This window comes from Medicago sativa, chromosome 3 (assembly GCF_051527215.1).
Source record: "Medicago sativa cultivar Bolivia chromosome 3, Bolivia_mono, whole genome shotgun sequence".
Taxonomy (NCBI): Eukaryota; Viridiplantae; Streptophyta; class Magnoliopsida; order Fabales; family Fabaceae; genus Medicago; species Medicago sativa.
In genome coordinates, this window is record NC_140751.1 from 30134110 (window position 1) to 30150607 (window position 16498).

The window sequence follows — 16498 nt, forward strand, 5'->3', positions numbered from 1 at the left end:
GTTACTTTTAGACCACGGTTTCGTTTATGCCATAGGTGTAAACCGTCGCTATTATCAATGCCACGGTTTAGTTTGCAAGTTTTAGACTACGGTTAAGTTTATTTCCACTGCTGTAAAACCGTGGCCAATAGTAATTAAAAAAATAAAAAAAAATTGGCCAATCGCCTAATCTTGGCATGGTTCACCCTCAATTCTAATTTTTGTAAATGTATCAGTTCTTACACATGACAATTTTTAAGGTTTGCACTACAATTCAACTTTTTCAATTTCAAAACATTAAATACTCAAAATTAACAAACTCAAACCCAATTGTACACGTAAAAAACTTGAATTTTTTTACATATTGAAAATCAAAATGTATTACAACCAAAATGGAGCCTCCCACTTAATGATATTACAACCAAAATTCAACACTAAGTAGCAAAATATTGCAAGACCATCGTTGTGCATAAAAAGAGAAAAGAAAACAAGTAGTCGTAGATTCTGCAGAAAACAACCAGCCCGAAGAGTCACGCGCAATCCAACATCAACTTTGAGAATAATCTACAACACAAACTACCATAATGCCATTATGTTCATAACAAGAATCCAATGATCAATTTCCTACACCATAACTTCTACAAATAGATAAACATTGTTAGACATGTAGTTTAGGAACGAAGGATTTCATGTATAGTAAGTGGAGTTTTTCCTTTTACATAGATAACATAACACACAATAATGACTATATGCATCAAACAAAGTTTTTTTTTATTGTATAGTAAGTGGAGTTTTTCATTTACATGGATAACACAACATTTATAAGATGGTTAATTGTCATTGATTTGAACACACTTATTTTCACTCCCTCTTAAATCTAAAACTCATACCAAGTACTTTGCTGAAAATAATCATTTAAACCTTAATATTTAGAGGAAACTCCTCATCATTGTATTATGAAAATAAAAACTACCACCACTCCACATACACACACAAATATACAACTAGTATTTTACACCGTACAACAACTCTACCAAGGAAATTACTATCAATAGACAACATAGTTTATGAAAATTAAGATTAAAAACTTTAGTCGCACACACACACACACAAGAGCAACAAATAGTTATTGAATCTAGTAACGTGGACAACAACACACACATAAAAATTATTGAAGCACATGTACAAGTTGAGACATAGAAAAAGAAACGAAACTTAACTAATATCATCTCTTTTTTTTTTGTATAGTGAGTGGAGTTTTTCCTTTGCATAGATAACATAACATTTATAAGATGATTAATTGTCATTGATTTGAACCCATTTATTTTCTCTCCTTCTTAAGCTAAAACTCATACCAAGTATTTTGCTGAAAATAATCATTTAAACCTAACTCATAAACGCATAAACTCATATTTTGAATATTTAGAAGAAACTCATCATCATTGTATTGTGCAAATAAAAACTATCACCACTCCACATACACACACAGATATACAACTAGTATTTTACACCGTACAACAACTCTACCAAGGAAATTACTAACAATAGACAACATAGTTTATGAAAATTAAGATTGAAAAACTTTAGTCGCGCACACACAAGAGCAACAAATAGTTATTAAGTCTAGTCACATGGACAACAACACAAATACATAAAAATTATTGAAGCAGATATACAAGTTGAGACATAGAAAAAGAAATGAAACTTAACTATATCATCTCTTTGTTGGGATATCATGATAGAGCCATTAGTGCGAAGGGATCTTCCCAATCCATTATAATTAGATGCTATGTTTGTATTTGATAGACTTGCAGCAAAGCCACCTGATACAAATGAGATGATTTTTTCAATGACATATATGATTAGTAAAAGAGATAGATTGACATAATCAGAAGGATGAAATACATAATTATTAATCCAATGACTATAGATATGGTTCACATTTCTAAGCTTGAGAAGATGTCAAACGGGTAGCACTTGGGTGACATTGGGGTGCCAATGTCACATGACATTGGGCAACCACAATGTCACAAGTGACTTTCTTCTCTTGTTCACAAGAATTTTTTATTTTTTGTACGCTCGTGACATTGTAGTTGACATTAGCACCCCAATGTCACCCCAAGTGTTACCCGATGTCAAGCATAACACCAACCACAAACTGTTCACACACCAATTCAGCAACATGGCTTACCTATAACTATAGTAATAATATTATAATAGAATACAAGAAAAAATTAGTATAAACAATAGAAATACACATAAACACTACATACTATCTAATACCAATCTAGATTCTTCTACTAGTATTTCATATTTAGTGAGACAAACAATTAATGATAAAATGATACAAAATCAACCAAACACAAAATAAAAGAATGAGAAATTTATCAACAAACTCTAAATCAAGGAAAAATGAATTTCAACAAAACAAAGTTAAAACTAGTTTAAGACTACAAATAACGTCAAATTTGAAGGAGAATTGGTTACTGTTTCAAGTAAAAATTGGGGATTTTGCCTGACCAAAAATAAAATAAAATTGGGGATTTTTTATTTAATGTTGAAATCTAATCAATCTAATGAAGTAAAGTTACTTACCATTGATTAAGGAAACGGTGACGGCGAGAATAACTTCGAGTTGTGGTTCGATCTAACACAGATCTATAACAAAACTAAATCAGAGAAAATAGAAGAAAAAATATGTAGAAAAGAAGAGAACTGAAAGAGGAAGTAAAAAAATATAAAGTATGGTGGTCAGAGCAAGACATTACCACAACAACAGAGACGAAGAAGATAATAGAGGATGTTCACATAACGCTAAAGTGAACAGACTAAAAGAATGATTTCGTCAACATGAGTAGAAAAATAGCCTTCTTTTGTTGTGTAGGTTAGCGTGGTGGCCGGATCGACGCCGGAAAGGTGGCTGGAGGCGTGGCTTTTGTTGGGAAAAGAAGAAGAAGCCTTCACGCGTTCGTAAAGGAGATAAATTGTCCACTTTTTTTTTGTTTTTTGTTATGAAAGAGAATGTTGTTTTTTCCCTAAATAAAAGGTACATACGCATGTGTGGCCAGGTTGTAATCCACTATTTCTTTATTTATTTATTTATTATTTATTTATTTAGATTGAATTCATCCCACGGTTTGAGGAAAAGTGCAGGTAATTAGCTAAAGCCTACACAGCTACACTAACAAAATCGCAGCCACAAGGTTTAGGCCACGACTTGTTTGTCATTGCCAGGTAAATTTTTAAAGCCCATGGATTTAGATGTGATAGACCACGATTTTAATAAATCCACAATTTATGCACCCTGGCCTAAAACAAATAGGCAACGGATTTTTACAAGATAGTTAACAAAAAGAAGAAACTCGCCAACACGTAAAAATCCGTCGCCTATACCAGCTTTTGCAATGATTTTCCATCCGTTGTCTAAAATGTCGTTGCCTAAAGTCAAAAATGGTGTAGTGAGATGATAGTTGTGGGCTTAGCGGCTTGAGAAATACATGATAGTTACAGGCAATAGTTATATTAATATCACCCACGGAGAGTTTCATGTCACTATTGAGAACTTATTGCCAATGGTTCAGATTTGTTTTCAGTGATTTGTCAATGGTTTAAAATTTTGCAGCTCCTATGTAGAGATGACATGTTTTTAGTGAATTGGTGATTCGTCCTATGTAGAGATGACATGTTGCCTCCTGTTTCGCCCACCAGGGACTGGAAAAACTTTAATGCTCTGTGCCTGTGCAGCACAGCCTATCGCCACTTCTCTGCTGTTGTTTTTGCTTATGGTGCTACTGTTTTTGTTTTTCCATGCTATTTGTAATGCCCAGCTATTTTCTGATTCTTCTCTCTATTGGTTTTACATGTTTGGTTTTAGATAAGGAAATTATACATACCTAATAATATTATATCATATATCCTGGTTCAGGGACTGCTTGAGGCCATCGGATCTAGTGGATCATTTGGACAGGAAGCAGTTGCAAATGCAGAAATAAGTGTGGCTATTTTGACAGCAAGAGCTGGTGCCCGGGATCCGTCGGCAATTCCATCAATATGCTGGGTTTCAGCTCCACTTCAGTATGCTGCTGGTGGTGAGTATACTATTATTGTTCATGTCTTTCGTGGTGCACGGTCCAGTGCTACCATATATGTCTGATATGGGAGGGATGGAAGTTATTGTTCTTGGATGAAATAGATTTGTCTGAAACTTATTTATATAAGATCTATTCTTACATTGCAACTTCTTCTGCAGCTTGATGAGTGGTGGGAGCAACCAGCATCAACGGTTGTCGACTGGGTGACAGTGGATGGGGCAAAATGTATCTGTCTGGTATAATCATGCGAAAAAGCTTCTCACACGTTATGATCAGGAGCTACTATTGTGATTAGAATTGTAATGCACCTACATTGACTTAAATTTCCACTAGTGTTTTGATTTTTGAATGTTCAAACTATGTATTTTATCTATTGTTTTGATTGTTACTATTGAAAGAATTATATTTATGGGATTTGGATATTTTTAGTAATATATTTATGTATTTTAAGTCTATTAATTAATTTATTTAAATTGTCAATAAAAATACCCCCATTCAAATTTCTTTTTTTTTAAAAAAACTAAACATTTGCGACTGTTGTGAAGGGTCGCAATTGCACCATTCATTTTTTTAAAAAAAACTAAACATTTGCGACTGTTAGGAACTGTCGCAATAACATTTGCGACGGTTGGAGCGACTGTTCTACGAAGGGTCGCAAATGACTGTTGCGACCCCAACATTAGCGCCTATTGGGGAATAGTCGCAAATGTACATTTGCGACCCTTCTAACAGTCGCAATCGTCAATTTTAAAGGTCGCAAAACGCGTTTTTTCTTGTAGTGTTTGAATGAGTTAACACTAAAAAATATAAGACACTTCAAAAGATTTTAAACTACATTTTCAATAAAAGTCCATTTTCTTTTCCCTACGCACGATCAATCAACTTGCTCAAACTTGCTTCAAGATGAAGAACGCATGCTCTTATTCTACATGATTCAGATAAGAACATCACCTATACCAAAGGGAAAAACATCACCCAGACCAATGGGAAAAATAACGGAGCCCTTACATCGAGGGTATTGAATCTTCTCCAACTAGCTAATAAATATGGAGCTCTTACGTCGAGGGTATCAAACACCTATGACGGCCTAATACAATAGAGCCCTTACGTCGAGGATATCTAAAACCTGTGACAGACTAAAGAATAACGGAGCCCTTACATCGAGGGTATAAAACACCATCGACTGTCTGAAAGTTTCACCAAATGCACATGCCATGTAAATGCACACCATTAACAATGATAGAAAATATTCATTATAAGCACACCAAAATAAAAAAAACCTTTTTCAATAAAACATAACATTTTAAAACACTGCGCACTTACTATTCACAAAACATTGAAGGTGAGAAAAACACAAGAAGGGGGGTTGAATTGTGTTTTGAAAAATTCTTCGTTTCTCTAAATAACTGAATACACTGATCAGAAGCTAAGTGAGACAGCTTCTGAAGTGATGATCAGAATCTAAATGCAGCGGAATAAAACAGAGAGAGAGAAGAAGAACGACACAAAGCAATTATACTGGTTCCTTCCACAATCCGGAAGTAGTCCAGTCCCCCTTGCACTTCCAAGGAGATTTCACTATGAGTAATATCTGATTACAAATGCTCAAGCACACAAGCAAGAGACTTCCAATGCTCAAGCACACAAGCAAGAGACTTCCAATGCTCAAGCACACAAGCAAGAGACTTCCTTTGCTCAAGAACACAATCAAGAGACTTCCTGCTCAAGCACAACTGCAAGAGACTTCCTAACTAAACAAAATTACACAGAAAATTGTTTAAGGTTGAACACTTGATATACAATCAGAGGTGCTCACAATACAAATCAGATACAGACTCAATGGACTTAAGAATTTCTAAGATATGACTTTAAGACACAGAAATTCTAAGTGAATGCAGAACAATTTCAGCAGAGGTTTGGTACTTGTGAAAATCTTTGTGAGTCTTTCGTTCAGCGTTCTTGCATTACCAATTCTCTAGGTCTTCACTCCTTTATATAGAGGTGTGAAAGAGACGTTGTGAAATTGCCAGCACACCAAAGAGTCGTTGTTGAAGCTTGATCTTTCACCAATGATCTTTTGCCTGATTTGGTTGTTGTCCTATGAAGAACAAATTTGAAATCCATTCCTTATCCAAAGGAACATCTATGCAGGCGAGACCGTATTCTGGAGCTGTTTTCTTGTCTTGAAGTGCAGACACAAAACAGAGTAGTGGAGAACGTGGTTGTACAATTCGTACAAAGTACAATGTCAACGCTTTCGTCCAAATTGCAAACACATGCCTTCAAACACCTTTGAAATGACCGTTGCAAACTCCACTAATCCTTTGTTTGTGTTTTCGAATCCAATAGACAGCTTTTGCATTGATAATTCTTCAATTCTTGATTCTTTGCAAATCCAGTTGATATTCAGCTTCTGGTGAAATGGCTTCTGATGAGGCAGCTTCTGATGATGCAGCTTCTGATGATGCAGCTTCTGATGAGATGACTTCTGCAGCTTCTGATGATGCAGCTTCTGATGATGTGACTTCTGGACCTCTTGTCTTCAGGAGCACTATTCTTCAGGAGCAGCTTACTTCAGGAGCGCTATTTCTTCAGGAGCAAGTTGCCTTCAGGAGCGTCCAAGCTTCAAATTTTTGTTGTTTCCATAGCTCTTTATTTGCTCATTCAGAACCAATGATGATGTAACTTTATAATTATGGTCCTGTACACTTGAACAAATATTAGCTAATCCAATTTACAATTTTTAATACCTTGTTATCATCAAAACTCTTTAAGGTTTATTGTTAAACACATTTTGTTCCAACAATCTCCCCCTTTTTGATGATGACAAACAACAGTATTTAAAATTGATCAATTGTTGTTAATCTAATTAACAAGTTGACTTTGGGGTTCTGAGGTTTGTAAGCTCAGAATCTGAGGTTTGTAAGCTCAAACTCCCCCTGAGTCTGATAGTCTTTAAGGTGAGGTTTGTAAGCTCCCCCTAAGTTCTATCCAGGTTAATTAAATTCATTTTGCGCAATAATTATTATCAGAGCTTAAAAGCAAAATTGAATCATTGAAAGAATTTACTTATAGATAAGAAGAATGGTTCAATTAACTTTACTTGAATTTTGATACTCCTTCGTTCATTCATAGCTTATACCAATAAGGTAAAAAGATAGAAGTTTTTCAAAAATTTCAAATGCCATTAATGGGGCTCAGAGCCTTTAAATACTTGTCACATATACTCCCCCTTTTGTCATTATCAAAAAAAATTAAAATAAATCTAAGCACAAAAGACAAAAAGATATGAGAAAAACTCAAACGTGAGAGAGTATACTAAGCAATGAACTAAATAAATCAGAGCAAAAAAAAATCATGTATATTCAATTGTCAGAAGCAGCTAAACAGTCAGAATCAGTAAGCATTCAGAAGCAAAGAGAATTAAAACAGAATGGTTTCAGAAGCAAGGACTAGGAATTCAAAACAAACAACAAACAAAAAGAAAAACACAAGGGTGTGCAACTAAGTGTTGGTTTGATGTTGTTTCTTCATCTCCTCCATTTCTTCAATCTTCTTCTGCAACAGTTCTTCAAGCTGTTGTTGCCTCTGGAGAAGAGCCTGTTCCCTTTCCTTAGCTTCTTGCTGCTGCTGTGCCATCTGTTTCTTCAGAAGCTTACACAACCTTGCTTCTCTGGTCAAGTAATCCGTTTCTAAGAAGAAAGGCTGGTTTGCCAGGAGCAGTGTAGAACTTCTTACTCTGAGACTCTGATTCAGATGCTCCATTAACTTCCTGACAGAAGCTTCCTTGCTTCTGATGCACTTAGCCCTTAAGCTTTCAATTAGCTCAGTTGCCCGGTTCTGAAGTGATGCCCAGGAGTCTTCATATGCACTTGTGAGATCAATTGTCCTTCGTTGATCCACAAGATTAAGCAATTGACTAAGGATTGTCAGAAGCTCAGAATTGATATATCCAGATTCCAGGATGTTTGTGGGTGGATGTTCAAGGATTTCAAGATCAGAATCACTGATTTCTAAGTCTTGAATAGGGTTAGGAACTGGAATGGTAAGGTGTGTTTGTGTGTTAGAAGATGAGGGCTGGTCAGAATCAATGTGTGTGGTGGAGGTTGAGGCTTGAACATTGACTAGAGAGATGTCAACATCCATGGGAGTTGGTTCAGGAGAGTGTTCAGGTAAAGGTTGAAATTCAGTTTCAGATGGTGGTTGTTGTGGTGAAGTTGTTGTTTGAGTGTTGAGTTGGGGGTCAGTGATGGCTATTGGTGATTGTGGGGGTGTTGTGGGTTTATGTGGTTCAGGTGTTTGTTGATGAGGGTTTTCTGAAACAACATTTTCAGAAGCAGCTGCTTCTGGAGTTGTTTCAGAGGCTTTTTCTGAGGTGGATTTGTCTATGGGTAACTCACCTGAGTAATGGAGAGCAAGATTGTCTAAGACAGAAGTGTCTTCTATTGGTTCAGGTACAGATGTTGAAGAAGGTGAAATGGGGATAGAGGTGACTGGAATCTGAATTACCTGATCTGCAGGGCCAGCTTCAGAAGTGATCTTTTGTGGATCAGCAGCTTGAGGAACTACTTCTGAAGTTCCCTCTTCTGGAGCATTTTCAAACATGAGCATCATATCGTCTTCCTCATTGTCTTCAGTGGGCTTACCAGCAATGGCTCTTACTTCAGCCAATTTATCTTTGTAGAACCTATCACAATCTTCCAATCCCAAGGCCTTGAGCTTTTCATCTCTTTGATGAGTGTATTGTGCTTTTAGATCCTTTTTGTCTGCAATAAGTTCAGAAGCACGTTCATCTGCCATCCTTTTCCTTATTGGAGTCATCTCAACCATAGGACTCACAAGTTGAAGGGGAGCCTTCTTCTTCTTCAGCTTGGGATCAGCCTCTTCTTTTTCCATTTCTTCAAGAGCTTCCTCCAGCTGCTCTTGAGTGATTACCAAGTCTGCCTTACCTTTTCTTCTCTTCTGAGGAATAGAAGCAGCACCAATCTTCTGCATCTTTCCTTTATCCTTGATAGAAACAGGTTTAGCTTCAGACTTAGCAACTTTAGCAATAGCAGCTTCTGACTCAGTACTGGTTCTGGCCTTCTTTCCTTTAGTAGGAGCAGCATCAGATTCAGAACTAGTTCTGGCCCTTTTCCCTTTAGGTGCATCAGAAACAGCAGCTTCTGACACAGCAACTGCTTTGGCCTTCTTGCCTTTTCCTTTAGCAAGAGCAGCTTCCTCCTGAGACCTCGCATCTTCCTCCAAGACGTACTCAGCTACTAATCTAGCTAAGTGTTCAGGATTACTTTCCTTAACTATGGAAGGAAAGTCTCTGATAATCTCAGATTCTTCTGTGGTCAACTCCAACCATTTCTCATCTTTAGGAGCTTCTTTGAAGAACTTCATAGAGTGTAAGCTCCTGCTACTGATAGTCCTTTCAGCAGTAGAGACTTTGAAACATTTATCAGAAGCACTCCTTGTCCTTTTTAAGAACTCCAGCACCCTTCCTTGATGAAAGATTTCAGACAGCAATCTTCCATAGGGTACTTGTTTTCTTTCTCTTGTAATGCTTTCGTTTATGGCCCAGCAGAGATGATCCATTACATATCTTGGGAAGTTTATCTTTTCCAAAATAGCCATGAAGTAAATTGCTAGCTTCTGTTGATTGTTGGGTTGGTCAGATCCTCCTGCTCTTTGAAAGAAGCAATCATTACTGAACTTCACCAACATCCTGTTGTGAATCTCCATTTCAGAAGGCTTTGCATCCTTCTTCCCACCCAAAAGAGTGTTGTAGTAACCTTGTAGCAGGACATCTTCCTTCCTGACTATTTCTTGGAATCTTCCCTCTGCATGCCTTCTACAAGCTTTAGCTATAACTTCCTCAGTGATGGTTATAGGAATGCCCATCACTTCAGACCTTATTTCTAAGCTGTCAAATGATGTAGGATTCATATCCATGACCATTTTCCCTTTCTTTGACCCAGCTTGTTTGCTTACAACTTTTGCAGGCTTTTCATTGTACACTTCAGCTTTTAACCAAAAGTCCTTGACCAAATTCACATATGTTGGCCCATTTAGCATTCTGAAATACTCAGACAGCTCCTGTGTTTCTATTAAACCTTCCATGTTTACTTCGTACTTCTTGAGTGAAGTAAAATCCACTGGTGACTCTATTTGGACTATCAAGGATTCCCATGGAATATTCATAGTCTTTTCTTTGTAGAAGGACCCAGATTCTGATACGCTTTGCTTGTTTGAAGTAGATTCTGAAACTTTTGAGCTTGATGATGCCATTTGATGATTGACGAAGATTTGAAGAAGATGAAGATTTTTAGGGTTCTAAGGTTGAGAGAATGCGCTTACTTCGCAAACGGTTTGAGAGCAAATGTGTTTGTTGTGAGTGAGTAGTGTGTGAATTGACAAAGTGTTAAAAGTAAAACGATTGCAATTCAAAAGAGACAAACAAACATAACATTAATGACAAAATTGGGGGCGCGTGAAAAGTACTTTCAAAGCTTTTAAATCATCATTGCCCTTTTAGTTATACACCAACACATACAGGCCACGTAAGAAGTTCACAGAGTAACTACCAAGTTAGTGGGCCAGAAGTTACTTTAACAAGTAACTCCCAACGTTTCCACTAATTCAACTATTCAGAAGCAACAAATCCAGCTTCTGGACTTCAGATGCTGATGTCATCATCAGAAGCGAGTTTTCCTCAGAACCTCAATAAAGAGCTTCTGATGGACTACCGCTTCTGAACTAACTTCAGAACCTAAAATCCTATTCAGGAGCAAGCAAACATTTAATCAGACACGAAGTGCATGTTCAAATTTTTCTTTATAAAATCAAATCTTTCAACAGTTAAAGGCTTAGTAAATATATCAGCCCATTGATTTTCAGTATCAATGAATTGTATATCTAAAATTCCTTTTTGAACATAATCTCTGATAAAGTGGTGTTTGATTTCAATGTGCTTAGCTCTTGAATGCAAAATTGGATTTTTAGACAAACAAATAGCAGCAGTATTATCACAATAAATGGGAATACTGTTAGCAGTTATCTGATAATCTTCCAACTGATGTTTCATCCAAAGTAGTTGTGTACAACAACTTGCAGCTGAAATGTATTCTGCTTCTGCTGTAGACATAGCAATAGTTGTTTGTCTTTTGCTAGCCCAGGATATAAGATTATCACCCAGAAATTGACAATTGCCACTGGTTGATTTTCTTTCAATCCTATCACCAGCATAATCAGCATCACAGAATCCAATTAGCTTATAATCTAAGGATTTCCTATAAAGGAGTCCAAGATTAGTTGTTCCCTTCAAATACCTGAAGATTCTCTTGACAGCAGTCATATGAGATTCTCTAGGATCTGATTGGAATCTTGCACACAAGCATACACTGAATAAAATATCTGGCCTAGATGCAGTGAGGTATAACAAAGAACCAATCATACCTCTATACAGCTTCTGATCTACTTTAGCTCCTTCATCTTCTTTGCTCAGGTTGCACGTAGGATGCATTGGAGTGTTCATCACTTTACAATCTTCTAGTTTGAACTTCTTCAGAAGCTCCTTTGTGTACTTTGATTGATGAACATAGACTCCATCTTTGCATTGATTGATTTGAATGCCAAGGAAGAACTTCAGCTCTCCCATCATGCTCATTTCAAATTCATCCTGCATTAACTCAGAAAATTCCTTGCAAAGAGATGCACTAGTAGAACCAAATATTATATCATCAACATATATTTGCACAACAAGAATATCTTTCCCAAGGGTCCTTCTGAAGAGTGTAGTGTCAACCTGTCCTCTCTTAAAATCATTTTTGATTAAGAAATTACTTAGTCTATCATACCAAGCTCTGGGAGCTTGTTTCAAGCCATATAGTGATTTCTTCAGTTTAAAAACATGGTCAGGATATTTAATATCCTCAAATCCAGGAGGTTGCTTAACATACACTTCTTCTTCTATGACACCATTGAGAAATGCACTCTTGACATCCATCTGATATAATATTATGCCATGATTAACTGCATAGGAAAGAAGTAACCTGATTGCTTCCAATCTTGCAACTGGAGCAAACGTTTCAGTGTAATCAATGCCTTCTTGTTGACTATACCCTTGTGCAACAAGTCTGGCTTTGTTTCTTGTTACTTCACCTTGCTCATTCAGCTTGTTTCTGAATACCCATTTTGTTCCAATAATGTTCTTGTGCTGAGGTTTGGGTACCAGATCCCACACATCATTTCTTTGAAATTGATTCAACTCTTCTTGCATAGCTAGGATCCATCCATCATCTGAAAGTGCTTCATCAACTGTTGTAGGTTCAATCATTGAGATTAGTCCAATCATTGACTCTTCTTGTCTGAAATGTGATCTTGTTCTTCTTGGACTATCTTTGTTTCCAATGATTAGCTCCTCAGGATGTGAAGACTTGTGTTTGAATGTGTTTCTGGGAGGATCTTCTTGATGTGAGCCATCTTGTGCTTCATCAGAAGCAGTTTCATCTTGCGCTTCTGATGTGGGTTCAGCTTCTGGACTATCTTCAGACTCAGCTATCTGATCAGGTTCTGGAGTAGCTTCAGGAACCTGTATCTCTGCAAAACTTTCACCCTGCTTTGAAGTTTTATCTTCAAGCTCCTTGTCATCAAATTTAACGTGCATAGATTCTTCAACACAGAGTGTTTCTGAATTATACACTCTGTATGCCTTTGACCTTTCAGAGTAACCTAAAAAGATTCCTCTTTGGGCCTTGGCATCAAATTTCTTTAGGTAGAGCTTGTTGTTCAGAATGTAACAAGTACATCCAAATTGATGAAAGTAAGAGATATTGGGTTTTCTTCCTTTAAAGAGTTCATATGCTGTTTTCTCCAAAATAGGTCTAATATAGATCCTGTTTTGAACATAGCATGCTGTATTCACTGCTTCTGCCCAAAAATGTTTTGGTAAATTGTTTTCATGAATCATGGTTCTGGCCATTTCTTGTAAAGTTCTATTCTTTCTCTCTACAACTCCATTTTGTTGTGGTGTTCTAGGAGAAGAGAATTCATGGAAAATTCCATGTTTTTCACAAAAAGCTTCAAATGGCTCATTTTCAAATTCTCCACCATGATCACTTCTGACTTTCAAAATTTTTGATTCTTTTTCAGATTGAATTTGAGTGCAGAAGCTACTGAATACATCACACGCAACATCTTTACTCTTTATGAATTTCACCCAAGTCCATCTGCTGTAATCATCAACAATGACTAATCCATATCTACTTCCATATAAGGATGCAGTACTCACTGGTCCAAATAAATCAATATGGAGTAATTCTAAAGGTCTTGAGGTTGAGACAATGTCTTTGGTTTTAAAAGATGATTTCACAATTTTCCCTCTCTGACATGCACCACAAAGTGCATCTGAATGATAGTCAATGTCTGGTAGCCCTTTCACAAGTTGTAACTTACTAAGCTTAGAGATTAACCTCCAGTTAGCATGTCCCAACCTTCTGTGCCACATCCATTTCTTATCATTCACTGATAGTAGGCAAATCACCTTCTGATCAGCCAGTTCAGAAAAATTGATTTTATAGACATTGTCAACTCTCTTTCCCTTGAACACAATGGATTTGTCTTTCTTGTTGATTACTGTACAGTTGGGTTTTTCAAAAAGCACATCATAACCATTATCACAAAATTGACTTATGCTCAAAAGGTTATGTTCAAGACCATCTACCAACCATACATTATTAATTGAGGTAGAGGAATTACCAATAGTTCCTGTACCTATGATCCTGCCTGACTGGTTGCCTCCAAATTTCACATTTCCTCCCTCTTTCATTGTTAGGCTGAGGAACATGGACTTGTCTCCTGTCATGTGTCTTGAGCAACCGCTGTCTAGGTACCATGATCTTTGCTTTGGCACTGCTCTTAGACATACCTGCATCATTGACATTTTTAGATTTAGGTACCCATTGTTCTATGGGTCCTGGAAGGTTAGTACCTAAGGCTTTACTCTTCACTTCTTGTACCTTGTGCTGTGAGTTGGGTTGCTTCTGATTAACCATCACCTTAGGTTTTGGTACTTCAGAAGCAGTAACTGTCTTCTTCTGAAACTTAGACTTCAGAACCCCAGATTTTGGTTTCACCAGACTCTGAGGAATAGATTCTGATCTTTTCAGGATCCTAACCTTTGAAGTTTTGGAATCAGATTTGATCATAGCCTTTGACTTAGAGTTCTTTGGCTTTGAAGTAATCTTAGCCTTAGAACTAGAAGCTTCAGGTTCTGATTGAACAACAGTTTCCAACTCAGCCCCTTCTGGTACAAAGAATGTTTTCAGACCTTCCTTGATGCATTCACAACAAGACTTTAGATTGGTTTTCTCCAGTTTCACTTCTGGAAAACCAATTCCTCTGCCATTGTTCTTGTAAATGCTATAAATCATAGAAGCCACTCTGCTTCTGTCAATGCCAGATATAATAAAATCTTCAAGAGCAATTTCATGGTTACTTAAAGGTTTTTCATTACACTTTTCTTGTAGCTTCTGACATAAGAACTTGAGCTGATCTTCATATGTTTTACACATGAAGTCAAAGCCCCTAAGTCCTTGTTCAGAAGCTTTCAGATCCAATAAAGTTGATTTTTGCTGTTGTACCAAATCAGCATATTTTTCTTTTAAATCCTTCAACTCATTGGTTCTTACTTCAAAATGTGTAAGAAGTTCTTTAAGTGACTCAACAAGTTCATCTCTGGGAATTTTGGAATATACCTCATTTTCATCTTCTGAGTCTGAATCTGATCCAGCTTCTGAAGTTGCTGTTGCTACCAACCCAACAGCTACCTTTGCATCTTCATCAGCTTCCTCTTTATCAGATCCAGATTCACTACCCAAATCATCCCAGGTTGCCATTAAACTCTGCTTAATCTGCTTCTTGAATTTGCTTGGTTTGAATGTAGACCTCTTTGACTTGTCCTTTGACTTTTCTCTTTGAAGATCAGGGCATTCAGCAATGAAGTGACCTGGCTTCTTACAGTTGAAGCATCCCTTCTGATCTTCTTTCCTTGAGCTTCTGGAGTTACCCCTTCTGGAGAGAAACTTTCTGTTCTTCTTGGCCAGATATTGAAGTCTGTTTGAGAGCATGGCCATTTCAGCAGCATCTGGTTCAGAGTCTGAACTTGACTGTTCTTCCTCTTCAGATTCAACCACTTTGAGAGCTTTTGATGACTTGCCTTTGGATGGAAGAGCTATTGATTTACTCTTCTTAGTAGACTCATGTTCATTAAGACTTAACTCATGAACTTTGAGAGAACTAACAAGATCTTCGACACTTAAAGTGTTTAAATCTTTAGCTTCCTCAATGGCAGTCACTTTTGGTCTCCATCTGGCAGGTAAGCTTCTGAGTATCTTGCTTACATGATCAGAAGCAACATAGCTCTTCTTTAGAATCTGTAGACCAGAAACTAAGGTTTGAAACCTTGAGTACATCTCCTCAATAGTTTCATCATCCTTCATTTTGAATAACTCATACTGATGTACAAGCAGGAGAGCCTTTGCTTCTTTGACCTTCTTGCTCCCTTCATAATTTGAACAGAGCGAAGCAAACATAGCTTTAGCAGTGGATTTGTCACTCATCTTCATGTATTCTGCTTTGGGTATGGCAGTGACAAGAGCTCCTCTGATAATATGATGCTTCTTGTAAAGTTTCCTCAGTTCTGGAGTATGTTTCTTTCTATCCACAGCAGCTCCTTCTTCATCAAGGACTAAACCACCAACGCCGTCTTCCAGAATATCCCACAATTCTTCATCTAGGCTCATGATGTAACTGTAAAAATTGGTCTTCCACCAAGAGAACTCTTCAGCATCTCCATTGAACTTTGGAACTTTTCCAACACTGGTTTTCTTACTATCACTATAATCATGTGAGACATTTTTATAGCTAGTATCACCATCAGGAGGAGGAGTAGTCATGTTTTTCTCAGATCTTTGACTGTTGCACGGTTAAGTGATACACAACAGACCAAGGCTCTAGATACCAATTGAAGGTGAGAAAAACACAAGAAGGGGGGTTGAATTGTGTTTTGAAAAATTCTTCGTTTCTCTAAATAACTGAATACACTGATCAGAAGCTAAGTGAGACAGCTTCTGAAGTGATGATCAGAATCTAAATGCAGCGGAATAAAACAGAGAGAGAGAAGAAGAACGACACAAAGCAATTATACTGGTTCCTTCCACAATCCGGAAGTAGTCCAGTCCCCCTTGCACTTCCAAGGAGATTTCACTATGAGTAATATCTGATTACAAATGCTCAAGCACACAAGCAAGAGACTTCCAATGCTCAAGCACACAAGCAAGAGACTTCCAATGCTCAAGCACACAAGCAAGAGACTTCCTTTGCTCAAGAACACAATCAAGAGACTTCCTGCTCAAGCACAACTGCAAGAGACTTCCTAACTA

General features: G+C 37.1%; 1 long non-coding RNA gene across 3 annotated transcripts; it reads right to left on the reverse strand.

Moving 5' to 3' along the window:
- Positions 1-290: 290 nt before the first annotated feature.
- LOC146937033 (uncharacterized) lies at positions 291-2993 on the reverse strand. 3 transcript variants are annotated; one of them, XR_015030834.1, is made up of 4 exons: positions 2748-2993; positions 2575-2637; positions 1690-1802; positions 291-543 (listed from the first exon to the last, which is right to left on the reverse strand). It is a non-coding gene; the product is annotated as an uncharacterized LOC146937033 (long non-coding RNA). The 3 variants fall into 3 exon arrangements; XR_015030835.1 differs by having other exon boundaries at positions 291-555; XR_015030836.1 differs by having other exon boundaries at positions 483-617.
- Between the last annotated feature and the right edge of the window lie 13505 nt (positions 2994-16498).